Here is a 7,494-nt window from a genome sequence, read left to right as displayed (position 1 = left end):
AATTCTTTGTCAAAGGTGGCCATTTCTGAAATAAGTAGGACAAAAGTGCAGAAGAGAGGAAAGGGCCTTTTTACTACTCAAATAGCCATTTTGAACATACAAAAATGTAATTCTTGAGAAAGCTAGGGACCTGTAGGTTTGTTCTTACTGTCTTGAATCTGGGATACCTTATGTGTTGTGAATTCTGGAGGAACAGGGAAAGGTATGAAATATCTCGTACATGACACAGATAGAAGAGAATCAAAAGTGACTCTTGTTAAGGCTATGATTTACATTCGTACCAGAAACGTTAACTGCAAGAGCATATTGCAAGTTCATTAGTATCTACTTCAAGTCATCAGGAATTTTCAGTTTATATTGCCTAAATCAAATAACTATCCATTATTAGAAAGTGTTTTTCTGTGTCTTCATATGTAATACTAGTAGGCTGTAAAAGTGAAAGTGGTTAGCAATTGTTTTACTGAGAATTTGCAAAAGATTAGGCACGTGCCCAGTGTCAGCTAATATGTCTCAGCTGGGAAGAAATAACTTTGAAAAAGAGTGACTGAAGAAGTGCAGGAGACCTGATCACTTGCAGTCTGGTGTAAACTGACTGGTGAATACCAGTGTTGGTATTTGCACCGTGCCATTTAAATCTTTTGCTGTTTGGGGGTTTTTCCCTTTAAAGCTGGAGTATGCCTTCTGATACCAACAAAAAGTGGGTGGGAACTGCTCTTGCTCTAGTTATGCTTCCTTCGAATTCAGACCATCCTTTCTGAGGTCCCTCTTGCCCGTGATCCAACATACGCTATAATTATGAAATGTCTGGAAAAAGATCTTCTGACAAATTAGTTTTTCTCCACCAATACTGAAACTTAACACATAACAGAAATTATATTGGGGGGAGAAATGAAATGAGAGGAAGGGAAAGAAACAAAAAACCCCTCACTTCACTCAAGTGAAGTACATTATAATTACTTCTAAAAAACACAGCTCTGTGAAGGAGAATCAAGGTCGAGAATGGAGGGTTAATTAAGTGCAATCCAACCTAAGAATTTTGATGGCATTTTAAAATATTACATGCTAGAAAAGAATTTACAACAAATAGTCATGTGCTTTCTTAGTCCACCCTAATAATGCCAGAAACACTATGCCAGACAGTCAGCTACTCTGTTGTCTAGACAAATGGCATATTCTTGCTAATTGCAAGTACAAAAAGCCAAATTAAAAAGTAGGATTTATGGCAGTAGGAAATGATAGAAAATGGACTATGCTCTCATAAGCTTTTTTCCTTCTTATTACTTGAGATGGAATTGAAATTCTGCACACAAAATTTTACTGATTTCGTCAACTATGAATATGTATTTTCCAAAATATATGGCTATGAACATATGGATTGTATTTTCAATGCATGTCTCAAGTTTAAGAGTTATTAAAAGTCATCTGTTTTGCAATATTCAAACTATTTCCAGTGTTAAAGCTCGACTTCTTAGACATGATATTTTCCAGCAACATTCGCAGAGAATTGTGTGGGGTTTGTGTTTACCAATGAGAATGAACTACAATGAGGAGGGCGTAATATTCTTTACATATTTGTTGTTGGTTTTGGCATTTACACAGTCATCTACAAGAACTTTCTCCTGGATACTTCCTTGTTCTGGCTTTGCTGTTATGTGTCTGTTTTTCCCTGTTTGTCTCGAAGTGAAAAGGGAGATGCTTTGCATTTGTTCAGGATGATGAATCACTATGCAATTTAGAATGTGTTGCCACTTGTATTCATTTCTTTACCAAATTACCGAAGAGGCCTTATTCTCTGACTTCTGTTTGTACACTTAAGAAGTGCAATACCCACCCACTTCTGGATTGGGATGGTGGCCATAAAGTAGGTGTACTCTTGCTCCAGAGCTCATACTAAACCTTTGCACAGGAATATGTAGATGGCCTTTGAAGTCCTGAAATAGGACACACTACCAGTTGCTGTTGATAAAACCACGCAAGACCACCAAGACAACACCAACACACTTCAGCGTGGAATACAAAAGAATGATTTGTGTTTGTGTTCAGTACTCATAGCAGTGTCTCTTAAATAACAAGAGTCAAATTGCTGGTACCACGGTGTAGATAATAGTATCTCCTTCTGTGTGGTTCTCAGTGAAATTTCCAATGCTCTGTTGCCCTTTCTGAACATCAGAAGTCACAAACAGTTGCAACACATTGCTCCAAAACCATCAGTATGGATGGTGGAGGAAAACAGGTAAGAGCCCATACCATATGGGTTATGGTATTTGCATAGTGCAGACAAGCAGCTGGCAGGACAAATGCTAGAAAGTCCTTGCCAGAAAAGCCAAAAAGAGTTTTTGTGTGAAGTGGTGTGCTGGTGGATGCCATATCTGGTATGCAATGACAGGGGCACCTGGGATACTCTGAAACAATTGTCAGGCCTGTGATATGGCTGCTGTTTGCCCACCATGTACCCTGGCAAGGACAGCCTGGGCAGCTACCCAACAGACCAGTGCAGACTTTATCCCGGTGCCTTCCCTGCAGTATGAGATTCCATGGAGAGACAGCAGAATTTGGCGTGGTCTTAAGACTGGAATGCGTCATAATAATTGTCTAGTCTATTCCCCTATGCATATCTCTTGTCATCTGTCTGGGATAGGTCAAGTTAGTTTCTGCTGGCCCCTGGGAAAAGGATGAGGGAGGGTTCCCCAGCCAGCTGCAGTAGGACAAAATGATGTCACATATAGACATGTCTATAGCACTGGATTAGTGGTTGGTTGGCATTATCTTCGGCCAATATGTAAACGGTTGCTAGGCAGATTTAGGTTGCCAGGTAATCCTGTGTTTAATGGTCTCTGGCAGTGTCAGAGCTGACACCCTGGGGAGGAGGAACTGCCGCATCGTGCTCCATTTGGGTGCCTTGCAGCTGTAATGTGGAGGTGGACCACCCTAGACATGACTACAGGCCTTGTCCTTTATTTATGGGAGTATCGGGGGAGGTTCATCTGTAGAGAAGCAGCATTCCCTTGGGTCACCCTGACTGCTGGCGTCCTGTGGATTGCACTGTGGGAGCCTGCACTCACAGGGTTATCGGCCAGATCGCTTTCACGGTATCCTTCGCGACCAAAGCCAAGACAACATGAACTGTCTGAGAATTTGCCCCGAAGTGAGCTCCTGCAGGACGATACAGAGAGAGCTATAAAACCTTTGATCCTTCTGGTGTTTAATGGTCTCTGGCAGTGTCAGAGCTGACACCCTGGGGAGGAGGAACTGCCGCATCGTGCTCCATTTGGGTGCCTTGCAGCTGTAATGTGGAGGTGGACCACCCTAGACATGACTACAGGCCTTGTCCTTTATTTATGGGAGTATCGGGGGAGGTTCATCTGTAGAGAAGCAGCATTCCCTTGGGTCACCCTGACTGCTGGCGTCCTGTGGATTGCACTGTGGGAGCCTGCACTCACAGGGTTATCGGCCAGATCGCTTTCACGGTATCCTTCGCGACCAAAGCCAAGACAACATGAACTGTCTGAGAATTTGCCCCGAAGTGAGCTCCTGCAGGACGATACAGAGAGAGCTATAAAACCTTTCTTTGATCCTTCTGCTACAACTGGTGAAGTGCTGCACTGAAGTATGCCCCTCTGGAGTCCCCCTGCCTGCTCTGTCTCCTGTCGTCTCTGCAAAAGGAAGCGGCACCAGCCCTCTGTGATCCCTGCACCCCCCTGCACCAGGATGTTGCTCTGCACTGCCGCCGATGGGAGCTTGGCAGTGACTTCAATGCAACCAGACGTCTACGCAGGGTCTCCCATTGTGCTCGGTCCTGTTATGAGAGACATAAAAGGAAGAAGGCACTTCTTACATTCTCCTACGTGACCCAGAGCAACAGCTCCGCGTGTGGATTTTTTGTTCTTTTGGGGAGAAGGGAATGAAGGTGGGTCTAGTAAAATAAATTGCAGGACTTTTTGTTTTGATTAAAGCCTTTGTGTAACTACCGCTTGTATTTTCTGTAGTCACATTCAAAAGGCTACACTCACAATAGAAGGCAGCTTATTTTTAAGGTGAGAGGAAGAATTGACAAAAGGTTACAGTAAAGCAAGAAAAGCTAACAACGTTGATAAAGTATGCCCTTACTATAAAATTATCAGCCCTAATCCTTACTTTGATATAAATCTGGTTTTGGTTTCCAGCTGCAGGCTAAAAATTGTTGCAGTGATAATATGCTTTCTCAAATACAATGGCAAGGTGAAAGAAAAGCAATCCAAATATACATATCAAAACTAACCATGTTTTCTTATGTTAAAAAGGCATTTTTTGTCTCTGGAGAAATGCCACATTCATGCCTAAAGCATAAAATACAGTGAAGGAATAGATGGCCGTATTTAAAACATGCAGATGAGCTCCAGAAACTTCTAAGGGCATTAGCATAGCTGGCTGCAAAGAAGGTACTATTTATCTTAGGAATCACTGGGTAATGTGTAACATATACAGAAAAGAGAGGTACAAGGTCAGCTCTCTTACGCTTAGGAGCCCTGGTAGTTTGGAATTGGAAGTATTTTTTATGAGGTTCTCTGCCATTTAACTTCTAGGAAAAAATACCGTAGAAAACAAATTATTTCAACCTTTCCTTTTCTCTCTCATTTTCTGTGTAGAAAGCAAGATATTTTCTTTTTTTTTAAATCTTGAGAGTGCCTGAAAACTAAGAATAGATGAAAGAGAAAAATACTAACCAGCTTCTTCCAGAAAAATTCCTGTATCTATAGATTCATATATTTTAGGGTTTCAAAGGAACATTATGATTATCTAGTCAGAACTGCCTGACAGGCTGTAAAACCTCTCCAAGTAATCTCTCCATCAAGCATATAACATCTGTTTGAGTAATTGCATACCTCGTAGAGAGATACCCAGTCATAACTTAAAGGCTGCAAGTGATGAAGTTCTGCAGTCCTTACTCAGAATTTGACTCAATGAAAACATTGGCATATTCTGCTGTCTGTTAGGTTTGGAGGAACAGAAAGAAATACCTGGCTTTAAATAGAGCCTTGTTTGAAATCTGTATGAATAAACTGTACAGAATTTAAAACAAACAAAAAGAGAATGCATCATAAGAATACTTGTGCACCGCCTTCTCTTTTGTAAGGACGCAAAACCATGTTCTATCCTTTTTCTTGGGCTTTTCAGAGAACACTGACAAAACAGATGAATCCTGCAGGTGGATCTCTTTGGGTTTAAGCTGATTTAGTTTTCTAATTCAGTGACCTATAGGAATAGTTTCCAGCCCTCTGTATGATGCATTGTTCCTAATATACAGTCTAGTCTTGTTTTACGTGTGGTAATGCTCCAACTTCAGTATCTTTTTAAAGATACTAATGTCAAGAGACTTACAGCAGAGGCAGCAACTTTAAGTAGTGAGATAAGTTCTCTCACAGGTGCCATAGAAATTCAATCTTCCATACGCTAACGAGACTTCAGGTGTTCAGACTTGACACCAGGGCAAAATGGTGACTGAACTGCTCACTTACTGACAAATACCACGAAAGCATCTGAGCTTTGTGGCAGAAATAAGGACTAACTGGCATTCTGATCAACATATTTGTGCCTGTGGTGGAAGCTGTATAAATATACTTGGTTGTTAAATGTGATCAAGAAACCTGATAAATATATATAACCAAAAGATGGCATTTTCTGAACAGATGCGGATGCATCTATCTATGCGGATAGAACATGGTTTTGCGTCCTTACAAAAGAGAAGGCGGTGCACAAGTATTCTTATGATGCATTCTCTTTTTGTTTGTTTTAAATTCTGTACAGTTTATTCATACAGATTTCAAACATATGTTCACAGATCATGTCAGGATGTGAACCTATGCTCGTATGCAACTTTAAAGTACACACTGCCAGAAATTACTTGCCCTCTTTCAGACGCATTAATAAATAGTAGAAAAATATTTCAGTATACAATAACATTGCTAAAACATGATCATACTGGTAATCTTGTTTTCTGTGGTAGCGAACATTATGCATACATAAACATTCAAACTATGGTAGCTCTGCTCTTTGAAATAACAAATGTTTCCAATAGTAATTTGCACCATCCGATACAAGAATAGATTTTGCTTACATCCAGTGGTGTCCTGCTATTGCTTGAATTGACTGTCATAGCTGAAGGTCATGGAGTGACTCGGTGCCAATACAAACAGATGAAATACTGGGAAACCACTTTTAAAAAATCTTACCTTACTAAAAGCAAGCTCAAACTCCTGAAAAATGTAAACTTTGAAAAGAGAAGCATCAGTCATGGCTTCTCAGCTCATCTTTCAAAGTTAAATCAACACAAAAAGCAGTCGTAATATTTGCACACCTAAATAAAACAAGCTAGGATTTTACTTTGGGACTTAAAACAGCTCAGTTCATTTCCCTAGTCAGATAGAGACTTCCTGTGCGACCTTGGATAATTTGTTTGGGACAAGGTTTCTGAAGTATGTAAATGCCTACATGTACATTTAGATGTGCATTGGGGTATTTGCTACAGATTCTCATAACAGGCGCTGAAAATGAGTGCATATCTACCTTTAAAATTATCTTTAAGTGTTTTCCCAAGGGTAGTCTGTGGATGACTAGGGGTCCACAAGCCCATGAATCTGGGCTATTATAAATGATGAAATTCAGAATTATTTTCACTTTAAATGTTGGTGATAAGGTAATATGGTGCTCATGAAGCCTTTGAGAACTGATAGTGCTCTAGGAGAGTAGACTCTGTTCCCCTCTGTAATATGAGAACAGCTGTACCTTCACTAGGAGCTGTCAAATAAACACAGGACACATTGTGAGACAGTCATATCGTGTCGTAATGTAGCCATATTTCAAGCTTGAGTTAAGACAAGGAAAAGAAAATATCCACTTGCTGCATAAAGAATATATATTTGTTCGGTAACTTGTTCTCTCTATTTCCACAGTTCATCAGAGGAGGGAGAAAGAATGCATCTCAATTCTCATATAAAAATATAAATTAGGTAGAGAGGAGTCCTTATGCCAAAAATTGATAGCATGTAAGTAGCAGAAATCGCACAGTTGAGTGTTGTTCAGTACCTCCTGGAAGTTGCTCAGCACCTCAGAATCAGGGCAGAATTTGTATATTTGTTTCAGGCTTGACTCTGTAATACTAAATTAAATGAGTCATCTTTAACTTATGCAGAAAACCCTTGAAATCAAGAGGACTAATTACACAAAAATCACTCAAGACAGAGGAGTTGCAGTGAGGCGCTAAGAGAGCACAACTGCATGCACTTTTAGACAATTGAAAAAGCTCTTTCCACAATGCACGTCACATTTGTATGAATAAGCTAATTGCTGACTGGAAGGCACTGTTGGTGTTTATTAAACATGATGGCTCAGAAGCAACATCTGGCTCAAGGAATCCCTTGATTTGAGGAGCCTGGAAGGGATATCAGGGAAAAATAATTTAAACGTATTTCTTATAATCACTCATAAGCATTTGCTATGAGCAACCATCAGAGGTGG

This window comes from Aptenodytes forsteri, unplaced genomic scaffold (assembly GCF_000699145.1).
Source record: "Aptenodytes forsteri isolate BGI_AS27 unplaced genomic scaffold, ASM69914v1 Scaffold172, whole genome shotgun sequence".
Taxonomy (NCBI): Eukaryota; Metazoa; Chordata; class Aves; order Sphenisciformes; family Spheniscidae; genus Aptenodytes; species Aptenodytes forsteri.
Note: the sequence above shows the minus strand (reverse complement) of the source record.